This window comes from Amphiura filiformis, chromosome 9 (assembly GCF_039555335.1).
Source record: "Amphiura filiformis chromosome 9, Afil_fr2py, whole genome shotgun sequence".
In the NCBI taxonomy this organism is placed as follows: Eukaryota; Metazoa; Echinodermata; class Ophiuroidea; order Amphilepidida; family Amphiuridae; genus Amphiura; species Amphiura filiformis.
Genome location: NC_092636.1, coordinates 26,719,062 through 26,733,130, shown reverse-complemented (window position 1 = coordinate 26,733,130; position 14,069 = coordinate 26,719,062). Strand labels below are relative to the sequence as shown.

Below are 14,069 nucleotides of genomic sequence, written 5' to 3'. Positions count from 1 at the left end.
AAAAGAAGTTTTCATTATCAATTGGACCAATCAGCAACATTGTTAGAATAATTTCACCACACAAAAAAATTGGGGTGAATTATTTGCAAAGCTCCATTCTGATTGGTGGTTAAAGTGAAGATATCATGTAATTGACCAATCAGAGGCAATGTTAGATGGGCAGGTAGTGCTCAGGGGTTAAAAGGGACCAAGCAATAATTATGAACCGTTCTGACAAAACCAGGAACAAGTCGCATTTTTGACATTTCATGATTTGAATAAAAATGTAAGCACTAGACAAAAAGCTTTAAAATGATACCAAAATTATGTACATAGCATCAATACCTTTCAAGATATGGATAATTTTGTTAATAATAGGAAGTGTCCGGTAATCACAACATTAAGCCTTATATGTTAGAAAAATAATTATCAAGCACGAATCACATGGTTTTATTTCAAACAAACTCATATTAATCATAAAAACGAATAAAAACAGCCATCTCTCAACACGCGATATTCAAAATCCCGCGCCGAAATTGTCTAGAGCAGTGACGTCCCAATAGTTCAATGAAGCCTGTCGACAAATGAGCACAAATAACCATGACGTTACTGCTCTAGAACATTTCGGCGCGAATTTTGAATATCGCGTGTTGAGAGACGGCTGTTTTATTAGTTTTATGGTTAATATGAGTTTGATTGAAATAAAACCATGTGATTCGTGCTTGATAATTATTTTCTAACATATAAGACCTAATGTTGTGATTGCCGGACACTTCCTTTAATAATAACTTGATATTTTTGCCAAATTGCTATTCTGAGTAAAAAGGCTAATTATTTAGTTTCCTGCCTTACACAGGATTGAATAGGGATTATCATAGTTCAATTGTTAATCATTGATCAAATACACCTTGTTTTAATAGGTACTTTCAAGTATTTGAAAGTCCACTTAGTCCCACACCCGTGAAATCAAGAATTCCAAAATTTGATTTTTAATGGGAATATCATCTTTAATGGCCTATAACTCGAAAACATGCATGGCGACTTGTTCCGGGTTTTGTTGGAGCTAGTCACAATTATGAGCCCTGGTGGGAGGGTAAAATTGGGGAGGGGGCAAGCAATTTTTGAGAAGCCGGAAAGGGTTGGGGCAAGAGATTTTTGGCACACATCTTCATGAGGTGCCTTTTACATAAAACGCCTAAAAGCTTATGAAAACCCGGGGGTACTCAAGTTTGGTTTTGGTAGGGACGTGCATGAGATTTAGGAAGTGGACCCATAAATATACCAATTTTTCAAGAAATTTGGACCCATTGATATACCAAAATCAAAATTTTCGACCGAATTGACCAAAAATTGTCTTAAAATTTTGGGAAAATTTAGAAAATTGTTGCTAGATTAAGGAAAAAATGGGCTGTTTTTCGAAAAAATTGAGAAAATTTTGAAAAAAGGACCCATTCATATACCAAAATAGGCTTTGAAAAAGGGGTCATTGATATACCAGAAGGCCGAAAATGCTACCCATATTTGCGGCACGTCCCCTTATGGTCATTTGTACTGAGTACTTCCGGATGAAAAAAGTACGGAAACACTTTTTCCTCCTGGCTGTGCTCACAATATCTGGACCATTTAAGGTTTGCAAATTGGGATCCCAAAAATTTTACATTGGCAGGCTGAGAGGAGGGGCAATCATATTTTAGCACACCATTTGGAAATTTGGGATGGGGTGGGTGTTCATAATTATTGCACAGCTCGTAAGGTGTGATGCAATTATCATATGTACAGGTAAGCATAGGCAATATCCCACCTTATCAATGATAATATCATTCAGAAGAGATGAAGAATAACAATATTTCAAATAATATAATTTTGTATTATTCATCTTTAATATAATATACTGTACAATATAGGCTACAGGGTATTTCAAAATGATCGGTACCCATCAGTTTTCCCATGAACAGGACTGTCACATCAAAATGCAACTTAGGATCCACATAATTTGTTGATTAATGTCATAAACAGTCATATAACTATAAATTATTGATCATTTCAAAGACCCTATGTTGCATTTGGAAGTATCAGGCTTTTCAATAAGCATCCAAAATGATGGGTACCAAACATTTTGATACAGCCTGTATAGTCGTATTATTCAACTCTTCATCAACAATGGCAATCAGCAATCAGCGGATCTGCATACTTGCATTGTGTTATAAAATGTGCTGATGGCATATGTGGAAGAGACCGCAATATTGCTCTACATCTGCGTCACACGCTAACTGCCGATCCCTTAACATGATTTTGCTTTTTTTTCAGACCGTGCTATGTTTTCTAAAACTCTGAAAGTGGCTCTCAGTTCTTACTATAAACAATATATGGAGGCACTTTGTGCTAGTGGGGAAATCAATCATCCGGAACTGCAGTTTTATCCCAAGGTAAGATAATTAACAGGTGTGCTTAAAGCAGAAGCCCCACCTGAGCAGTTCTTCTGGGGTGAACCAAACCTGTCTGGTTATCAAATTAATCAGTGACAATGTTATCTCTGAATTTAATTGATGCAATAACATTAAAACACTAATTAGCACCTGTAGAATAACCTTGTCATTGATTAATTTGATAACCAGGCAGGTTTGGTTTCCCCAGAACTGCTCAGGCGGGGCTACCTCTTTAAGGTTAGCAACTACTGCACTGGAAATTTTATTTCAGCACAGACAACAGTTGTGGAGTTACAGTCAAAAATGAGGGAAAACCATTATTTGATCAATAAATCAATAACTACTTGCCTTGAGTTGCTGAATTTTCAGTGCAGTAGTTGTAGTTGTTGCCCCTATAATATACATATCTTACTTGTCACCAATGCGCTATAATTTTTGAGAAAAATGCAAAAATAGGCACAAAATTGGCCAGGGTGTAGTACCCCTTAAACTGTTGTGATTTGGTTGTCCACAGCATCTTGCGAATGGTAGTGAGCTTTGGCAAAAATTACATTGATCATTTCATGGAGAGTGTTTAGAAGAATTCAAATATCACAGATATACTTTTGTAGGTCCTGTGGTTCTTGAGTTATGTTATAAAGAAGGCTGAAAAAACAACACTTTTGTAATAAGTACATAACTCATTTATCAACAATAAATCAAGCAAGTTTTCAAAGTATATGATTTGTAGAATGAAGTTTTGCAAAACATCAAAGTGTTATTTTTTTCAATAATATATTGATTAAGATTAAGATTGCTTCACCAACAATACCACGCTACTCTTAATTTACCTTGCAGGTTGGTGCTTTTATATTTGCTTCTATTTTCCAAAATTATCAAATATTTAATGACAATTTTATTCTAAAAATAACAATAGTCACTGGATTTTCTTTGAAATGAAATAGCTAATAAATGCGTATTACTTATGCTTGAGAAATTTTACAAAATTTTGCACTTGTTGAGATGATAATTTGTCTAATGAGCAGGGCTCATGCATTATTAGATGCATCAACATCTCAGTATGTCAAGTGCATGATTTTATATACCGTATTTCGTCAAATAAACGCCCCTGGGGGCATTACATTTTCCCAAGGGGGGGCGTTTATTCAAGGTCAATTTTAAAACACTAAAAACACACGCTAAAATGACGAACTATGAACTAGAAACACCGACTTCTGGTTCACTTCCGGGTTTCCAATCCAGATTTTCGCCAATTATTGACGCTATTATCGACCATGTGGGCAACTTGGTAAGCTTACTACACAAGATAGCATGGAAATATCAGCATTTTTGAAACATCTTGGTTGAAAAAAGTGGTGGGGGGCGTTTATTTGAGGGGGGTGACTATTTGACGAAATATGGTAATTATTGCTCTCAACAAGTAATATGCATTTATTAGCCTATATTTGTTAAAACCATAATATTCGAGTTATAAATTGAGTTTGGATAATTTTTCAAATCCAATGTTTTGGCATATTTGCAATGTTTACACATGTCCCTATTTATACCTAATTGGATTCAGCCAAATCCATTGTATTTTTAGAACAACAGAGCAAGTTTGAATTTAAATCATATAATTATAACTTTAAATCCCCCAGTTGCACAGCTTAGAGTAGCCTAAGAGAGTAAATGAGTTTTCTTTCATTTTAACTCATTTGTTTGGCTTAAAATGACCAGAAAACTTACCTGACAGTTATTATTAATAATATTTTGTAATATTTGGCAAAGAATAAACAAATTAAAATTTGACCAAAAAAGGCTGAAACCCATATATATCGAGGGTTGACAAACAGAAGGCCTTAACTCAAAAAGTGCCCTTTTGAGAAAAATGAGTAAAATAATATTTTGCATTGAGATGTGACCAAGTATTATTTAGAGAATAAGCGATAGAATTTTTATTTTGCCTATCCTCTACCGTGTGATAGACAGGCAGGTCCAATATTTTGAGTAGTGGATGCCGGCGCAGCCGTATCCACTAAATAAAAATATTGGACCTGCCTGTCGCTCATCATAGGTAGAGGATAGGCAAAATAAAAATTCCTATCGCTTATTCTCATTCTTAGTCAGATAAATATTATTTTAATAACTGTAAACAATTTTTTTAAAGCAAAAACTAAGTTACCGTCATAAAAACTCCCTCATTATAAAATGAACGAAACTTGTTTACAACTTCACGTATTCTGTTGCGAGTACTGCTAGCGCGTCGCGTATTCCGCACTAGTCTCACGATTACAGCGCAATACATACGCCAAGCACCTCTACAAGCGTGTAAGGCATTATCAAGACGCATGATGACGTGGGGTCGTCTACGGCCTGATAAACGGCACCCAAAATATTGCGATTGTCCAATCAAAAATGTGTCTACGAACTAGACCACTCCCACTGACTAAGAATGTGCTATAGATGCAATAGGAAGTTGAATTGAGTTAAGGCTTTATGATTTTAAGAATCTGTGGTATTACAGATTATTTTGGTACCAAAATCTCAAAATGGCCAAAAGTGAGTTAAGGCCTTCTGTTTGTCAACCCTCGATATCAAGAGTGAAGCTTGAAGGGAGAAAGGATTCACCTCTATGTTCCTTATGTGATAAATATCCTGAGACCATTTTACATATATTTTGTGATTGTGAAAAAGTAAATCCCATTTGGCAGGCTCTTCAAAATTTTATTAATATGAAACTGCATTCTGACTACAATTTCAACCAGATTGATGTAATGTTTGGTGTACCTGATGAACCCTTTTGACATTCTTATTTTTATGCTACAAATTTTTTATTTACAAATGTAAATTCCAAAATGTCTCTCCCTCGTTTAGTGGTCTTAAATCCTTTATCATTATCAAACGTAAGAATGAGTATCAAATTGCTCTGAAAAAAGGGAAACTATCTCAACACTTCCGTAAATGGAGTGTTGATTTTTGATTTCACTTTTTGGTTGTAAATGTACTGTATATAAATCACCTTTTACATGCTCTTCCTGTACATGTACATGTAATTTAAGTATGCCCACTTTTGTGGTGGCAGGTATAATCTTGTATGTTCGCATGGTTCAATCTGATATGTTTGGTCACAGAACTTTTGTGTATGTTTGATGTCAATTTGTGATTTGATTGATGTTTAATGATTTATGTATACTTGTTCTAATTTTTTCCAATCATGTGTTTGTGGTTTGCTTTTTAAAATAAAAACACAATGACAAAAAAAAAAGAGTGAAGCTTGAATTGACAAGTTTATTGAAAAGGTACTATGTGTACTTTACACACTTTTTTTTCTCGTCTTGTCACACATGGAGCTCAAAATAGCGTACCTCCGGGAATCAAACAATATTATGCATCCTTATAATCTTGAAAATCGCAAACATGGCTGATCACTTTGCTGATTTTAGACTTTCATTGGCCCCACACATATGTGGGGCTTATGCTTTTGCCCTGATGGTTGCCTGTTTGTTTGGTTGGTTGTCCGGTTCTGCAGCTCCAATGCAATAAACGATCAATTTCAAACTGGGCATGGTGATAGGATATGGTGGCCTGATGTGCTATATAGTTTTGTGCCATGATATTTGAATATTTATGAATATAAATGAGCTTAATCCACTTTGCAACTTGAATGCAATAACTTTAAACTTGGTATGGTGATGATATGTGTTGGCCGGATGTGCTGTACAGTTTTGTGTCCTGTTATTTGCATATTTATTACTTGTATTTACAAAGCTTTGTTATTTACACACCTTTGTTTTGGGCCACCTTAATTACGAACCACGTAATTCAAATTTATCCTGTGCAAAGTTCAGACACTGTTCTCCGGGTGTAAAAAACGGTGAGGCACTACCATATGTAGCTGGAACTGGCTAGGAGATCTACACTACACATGTATCTACACCACAATTCAAGTGGTCTAATGAGAGAGGAGATCCAGAGCCGGGGGGGGGGCACTCATGTATATAAGTTGTAAGCATCCGTGTGAATTCACTTTAAAAAATGACCCTAAGCTAGGATGTCGAAAATTTGTCAAACTAAGCAAGGAATTGGTTTGAAATTTACCACTAAACAAGGATAAACAATATAAAAACATCCTTAGTGAGGAACTGGTTTGAATTTTCCCCCTAAATAAGGATAGACATTGCGTGTGTTGGCAGAGTGTCATTCAGTGACAGTGATGATATCGGTAAGCTTGGTGCTGTTGAAGTCGGCTCAGATTTTTTTTAAATCTGGTTAGTAAAATTGCTCAGAAACCACTCTTTTGTGCGGAATAATTTGATAAATATGTCACCACTAATGTCCGTTAATTGGGTAATTTCTTTTTAGTAAAATAAGTGTTTTGAGACCCAAATCACGGATCCGTGCGGATCCTCGTTTTGCTTTTCAAAACCACCCTAAATCGGCATTTTCTTTCACACGGATGCTTACAACTTTCATATATGAGTGGCCCCCCAGATCCAGAGATTTACACGTATCATTTATACCAATCTTTGTATTTTCAAAAATATTTCAGGTGATGGAATTACAGATGGTATTGAAGAAATTCACCGAAAAATTCATGAAACAGTTTATGGACTTCAAACTCAGAGGACATGTCATCCAGCCTGTGCTTGGAGAAGTGCTTAACCTTTGAACCTTCAAGAATGATGTAGATGGGTTGTGTTGGTGGTGTTGCTGTTGGTTGATGTATATCTTGTCATCTTCTCTTCTCCTTCCTTTCTCCTTCCTATCGCTTGGCTTCCTCCTTTCCTTCCTCTTCTATCCTCTTCCTCTTCTTCCTTTCTCCCCTTCTTCCTATCTCCTTCTCTTATCCTCTAGCTTCCTTTCCTTTTCTCCGTATTTGATTTGTTGAGAAATCAGACACGGTGGCCTAGCAGTACATAACAGGCTCTGACTCATAATCAGAAGGTTGTGGGTTTGTTGTTTGTTAATGTTATAACAAGTTAAAATTCAGGGGAGTCTGGCCCAAACACTAGGGAAAAAGAGATGGGCACTGACCTGTTTTAGGCCACAAATTATAAAGCCAAAAACATTATTTGATTGTCTTTCCAACCAACCTTTACTTAGGGGTTGTTTTTATTTGCCTTACAAAGCTAAGGCCAAGTGAAATAAATAACATGTATATCCCCGCCCTCACCGATTCTTGGACATTTTCAAATATTTCCTATTTGCTTCCTTACTTTGTTTCTAAAATTGTTGTGATGAAAAGACATGTTAAGAAGTTCTTGGTTATCATTTATGCAAACACTTTCTTCAAGCTATGGGTAAGGCTTTCGGGAAGTAACAAAAATATTAGGGGGCCTCACCGATTTTATGATGTGTTGACAAACAGTTTGCAATTGCAATTTTACACAGAAATAAATGGTCAAAAAATAACATAATAACATACCGCCCTCATAGTATGTGTGCAGAACCGCAACGAACTCAACCAAAAGATCCATTTGTGTAAATCCCTCACCAATTTTTTTAAAAGTCTGGACGATATACATGTTATTTTTTGTACTTGGCCTAATACTGACCTTGAATTTGGGAAATTTCAGAAAAAGTTTTGTATTCTTTCAAAATTTTTGACTTCCTGAAAGTTTTTTAAATACTTTCTTCACACTACCAAACTGTTTTAAAACATGAATGAAGTGGTATATACAGTAGAAAAATATTCAAATTCATACCTTTTGGTCTTTAAGCAAATTAGACCTGTAGTTGGTTTGGCCTTTTTCAGTTAAAAAAAACATCTGCCCGGCCAACCTACACCTGGATGGGATCTATGGACAATCGAACAATTTTGTGTGTAATCCCCATTCAGCCCTTGAATTAAGGAAAGGGGCATGGCAACTTTTTCAGGGGAAGTTGATATTAAATTGCCTTGGATTTTCACTGAGAAGGCAAGGCAGCACGGCAGTTTGTAATATTTCAAGAGGGCAACTGTTGAAAATTTGAGAAGGGCATCAAGGCAATTTCTCAAAAGCGAAGAAAACACACACAGTCTGATAGATGATTTTATATTAAATGGGCAGGGCTGGGGCACCGACGGCAACTTCATTAGAGGGCACAGCAAGTGACTGCCATCGGTAAAGGACATATTTTGAAGGCATTATGGCAGAGGGGATGGGCACCCATGGCATTATGCCATGGGTTAATTCGAGGGCTGCCATCAGTACTTCGTAAAACATGTGGACATAACAAATATTATCAGCCCAGGACCCCAAATGTTTAAAAAAAATGGGCTTGTTGTTCTTAGCAAATAAAGCGGCCTGAGAACCATATGTTTGTGTACAATGATAACATGCAGGTATAGCCATAATTGTTTATTATTGTAACTAGTATTATAATACCGTAACCACTCGGGTATAAGCCCACCCCCACCCCCCCCCCACCCGATGGTCAATTTCACTTCAAAAATGGGGGTGGGCTTATAACCGGGTTGGGGCTATTGATCAATTAATCACCCCCATTTGTATATGCCTGATGTAACAGTAATTCCTATCATCTATAATGCAGGGGCTATTTTAGGAGGAAAAAGTCACTGCACGTTGGCAATGTAAGGTCTCAACATTTTGAGAAAAGGTCCCCCTTTTCAAGATCAGCCCCCAAAAATCAAACCAGGCTACGCCCCTGGTTGGAGGGGAGTTTCCCCTCGAATTTTGGAGATTTTTAAGGGGGAATATATCGTTGAGAGTGCAATTTATTAAAACCTGAATTTTGTTCTTTTTTATGCTTTGAGCTAAGTTTGGTATTACATATATAGGCCTATATAGTAACATCAAACAGAATTGAATTAAAAATACATTACATTTGATTTGATGGTTCACATGACCCGTTGCTGTGGTAATGGCCGCCATCTTGGATCAACAAATTCCGCATATTATAGGTAACAAGATATCTCAAAAACTACAAATGCTAGAGACTTGAAATAAAAAGTAAATTAATCTGCACTTTCTTAGCTATACAATGAGCCTCAAATTCATTATGAAGATGTTCATGTACCCTTAAGTAGGGTTAATATTTGATATAGTTACAATGTAAAAATGTTATTTTGATGCAAAAATGTGAATTTTAATTGCAGAAATTGGAACAAACTGCCTAAAATTGGCATATTTCAAAAACAATACAATATTACATTTAAGATAAAACAATACAATACAAAAGAATTCAATATATAGGAATTACATAAGAAATTTACCGCTTTTTCACCATCCTTTCACCTAAAAGGTAATGTAACTTTGTGAAGGAAGATCCGATTTTAATCAAATTTGAAACAAAAGAAAGATTACATTTTAAGCATCATTTTAAATCAATAATCTCATTTTGTCATTTGAAAACATTCCAACAATATATTCCCCCTTAAAAATCACAGATTTGGTTGTAAACACAGTCGTGAGCAAATCGTAAGGGGGGTGACAATACTAGCGGTTCTTAAGTATGATATGCATGAGAAAAGTTTTCTAGAAACATCAGGAAAGGGAGTGATGAAATGTTAAGTGTGCAAAGTGCAAAAATTTTGAAATTTTACCTGAAAGTGATTTACATGACCATACTGTAGGTGCTATTTTGAGTTTCTCGAATTGCATAGAAATATTTTAAGCACAGATTTTTAATTCTCACTGCACAGAATTTTAATCACACTGCACAAACGTGCCAGGAGGCACGTTAAAATAGCCCCTGCTAATGCCTATGAGACCACTGAAACAAGGCAAAAATGTCCAGGTCATTTTGGGGTCAATCAAGGTCATTTGGGGTCAAATTGCCATAGACTGCTGCAGCTAGGTTCATAACATTTGGTGGGAACGGCCACCTTAGTGAGACAAATAATGTTAAGGTCATTTTGGGTCCAGTGAAATTGCACCAGTTAAAATGCCCGTTAAAAATGATGGGCGTCAAAGTGGAGGCATTGTTTCGAGAACCGTGCAGGTCGAGAACCGCGAAATTCTAGTTTGGAATGTTAATTATCAACTGATATTTTTTAAATATTTGTTCTTAAATGTGAGAAAAAAGCATTGATTTGATTTAAGAACTTCAGTAGCCCAAATACAACTGGGCTTATACCCAAATGCACCCTTGTTCCCAGAATGTTTTGAAAATAGGTGTTAGGCTTAGGGGTGGTGCAATAATTATGTGTACCCCGGGTGGTGAATTAATATAGGGGGGGGCAAGCATTTTTTGGCAGGGCGGAAGGGGGGGCAAGCGATTTTTGGCAGGTGGAAAGGGGGGTTCAAGCAATTTTTGGCAGGTCAAAAGGTATGCAAAATTTCAGCTCGTTGCGCTCGCATTATATGATAAGACAATTTAAGATTTTAAATTCGGGCTCCCCAAAATCTTGCATGTGTAAGGGGGCAAAGATTTTTGGCACATCAAAAGGGGGGCAAAGTTTTTTGGCACGTCAAAGGGGGGCAAAGATTTCTTGGCACGGCCAGAGGGGGGGGGGGCAAGCGATTTTTGGCAGACCATTTTGAGAATTCACCACCCCGGGGTACACATAATTATTGCACCACCCTTATAGTTGAAGGTGGGCTTATAGTCGAAGGTGGGCCTATACCCGGGTGGTTACGGTAATTAAAAATTGCTTGTTTTCTTCCAATAACAACACATTTGGCTGATGTCAATTATACATTTAGGTTAAGTTGGAACTTGCGGAAACATTGCAAGTATACCAAAAACAAATCAGGTTTGATAAAAATGTATTTTAAAAAGGTTGTATGTTGTGGCTGAAATATTGAGCTAGTATTGTAGGTAAATCTTGCATTGTTTGTTTGTCAAATCTGTGACATGTATTATATATTGTACATCATTTTGTCATTTTTGCACTAGGTTTCTACAGACGAATCCAACGAGCTAAGTGATGGTCAGAATTCAGTCTGCCATTACTGGGTTCCGTCTGCACCAAATCTGGTATTGTTACTGCCCAATTGGGTGGATTAAATCCGCTTAAAAATCGATGTTGAATTGTATTGTGTTGTAAACTTTCATCATTCTTTTGTCTACATGTAACACAGGTGATGGAATGCAGTATATCCCCACCAAGGCCTCATCATTTCACATTTTAGGTGGGATAGACTAGAGTCCGAAGTTTACCGTTTTCTAAAATCCATTTTCCGTGTTATAATCCGTGTTGTACAATTTGTAAATCCGTGTCATGAATAAAGCTTAAAATGTATAAACAATGATATTAATATCACAATACAATAAAGTGATCAATATTGTCTGATTGGAATATTCTCACGATAATAGGCCGACTATTACGATGGGATATAGGGGGTCATGCCTTGGTAATATACCTTTATTTCGGTATTATTAAACAGTATTTTTATCATAAAAATTGACATACACAACTCATGATTGTTTTTGACACTTAATTTCTCTTATCTTTTGACAATTTTTGTCACATCATACAAAAATGTCATTTTCCGTGTTGTACCTCCGATTCCGTGATTTTCTTCCGTTTTCTGTAAAACGGAAAACTTCGGACTCTAGGATAGACCTATAACTGGGGGACCCAGTTATGGCTGCCATTGAGGTGCATGAATGTGTGAAAATGAATTTGTCTACATTGTATAACCATAATTATATTTTAAACAAGATATATTTTTACAGCACCAGAGTGCCGTATGTAGAGATAAGTTTGTATATAAATCTTTTCAGGGTCAGATTGGTAGTGCTTTCATTAACATACAATTATATCGAAAAAGTTGTTGATGTACATTGTATATAGACATAAAATTTGGATTGCAACATTTATGGACATTGTTTATGTCATATGGTACTTCCATAAGAATTATGTATAAGAAAAATAAGTGTGATTTTTCTAAAGATGTGACCATTGTTCATCGTACTGATTGTATTTTTGACAATTGAGTTACTATAATTATTACCTTATACAACCATTAGGGGCTGTGCAATAATTATGAGTCCCCGGGGGGTAAAATTTCCAAACAGCTCGCCAAAATCGCTTGCCCCCCTCGGCCCACCAAAACCGCTTCCCCCCGCCCGCCAAAAATTCTTTTGCCCCCCTTGAACATGCCAAATTTTTGGGATCCCAAATTTCAAACCTGAAATGGTCTAGACGTATGTTGCGAGCGCAGCGAGCAGGACAATTTGCATATTTAAGCATTTCCGTACTGTTTTCCTATGCCTTTTTAGAGCGTTTTATTAAAAAGGCACCCCATGAATGCGTGCCAAAATTGCTTGCCCCCCTCTCGGCTTGCCAAAAATTGCTTGCCCCCCCTTTCGGCTTGCCAAAAATTTCTTGCTCCCCCAATTTTACCCTCCCCCAGGGCTCATAATTATTGCACAGCCCTTAGGCTATCACTATGATAACACAGATGGTCCAGCATACTTGGTTCTAAAGTTATGAAGTTTTGTGATATGTATTTTATGTATTTTATTGTTTTTTTACTCCATACTTTTGCCTTTATCTCAATTTCAAATTTGCCGCCTTTGGCCCCCATGGACCAGACTTCTCCGTAGTCCACTTGCCAATTGTGCACTACTCTGGCTATTACATTTAAGCTTAAAACTCTGATTTAATTAATGAGTGCACAATTGATAGATTTTCACAACTGATCTTTTTCAGTCACCGTCGCCCTCTGTTTGTTAGCTTCCCAAGTGGACTACTGACTTTGCCTTGAGAGTTAGGCCAATTTCTGGCCTAACTAAAATTGGTGATATAAATTGGTGATGATGTAATGCATCTTTAAAAATGAATCTGGCTTGTGATTGGTCGCCCAGATCTCGTTATTGTTTAAATCCTCCCGACGCGTACTGGTACCATTATAACTATACATGGTACACAACTATCTAGGGAATGCGGCGCTTTTGTGCTGGTGGATGAACGATGCATCTAGCGCGTATTGTACCACCATGCTTAGTCTTGTGGTTAGATTTTATTGATAAACAAGTATGATTGACAGTGTGTGAGTCCCGGGTAAAGTTCTGCTTAAAAGTGAAAGTCCATAGTCGGTTTTTCGGATAATAAACTGGCAGATTCTAAAATTAGAATTGTTCAGTATTGAAGTGTCATTATAATTATGCCATTATGATATGTTGCATTCAATAATATAAGCCTACGTAGTGCCTATACTTTACTTTTACTGTCACAAATATAATTATATAGCCTAAACTTTTTCATAACCATTTTATACTAGTATTTTGATGTAGGCCTACTAAATACCAGTATAATTTCGAGTTCAACTGAATGCGTTCATCATGATTAATAACATTTTTATTTATCAAAAATCGACTATGGCATAGTCTACCATGGACCAGATCTTGAGATAGTGTGACATACTGTATTATATTGGAAGAAAAATCAGGTATTTCTTTTCTTGCAGGCAAATGCAATTTTGTGTGTGTAACCATAATGCTGGTTTCATACTTTCTCCCTCTTGCCGCTTGCAAGCGGAGCGGCACACCAAATCGTATTTTGTTCTCATACGATTTGAATTCAATTCCCAGCGGTGCTGCTGCGGCGGCAAAAAGATTGATATATTGGCTTGCCGGTGAAATAAAATCATCTTCAAAGCGGCAAGTGGCAGCAAAGTATGAAACCAGCATAAGTGTTGGGTGAGTCGGACCCTTCATGTCATATTTTTCCAGTTTTTGTAATTTTGCAAGGTTATGTAGTAAATTGTCTATTCTTTGGTTTACCTCAAGTTC

General features: G+C 36.6%; 1 protein-coding gene across 2 annotated transcripts in view; it reads left to right on the top strand.

Moving 5' to 3' along the window:
• The window catches only part of LOC140160810 (uncharacterized), a 64,914-nt gene extending 57,319 nt beyond the window's left edge, over positions 1-7,595 (top strand). For both annotated transcript variants that reach the window (XM_072184120.1, XM_072184119.1), the window contains exons 10-11: positions 2,287-2,405; positions 6,934-7,595. The gene's annotated coding sequence lies outside the window, so the exon portion shown is untranslated. The remainder of the gene's footprint in view (positions 1-2,286; positions 2,406-6,933) is intronic.
• The last annotated feature ends 6,474 nt before the right edge of the window (positions 7,596-14,069 follow it).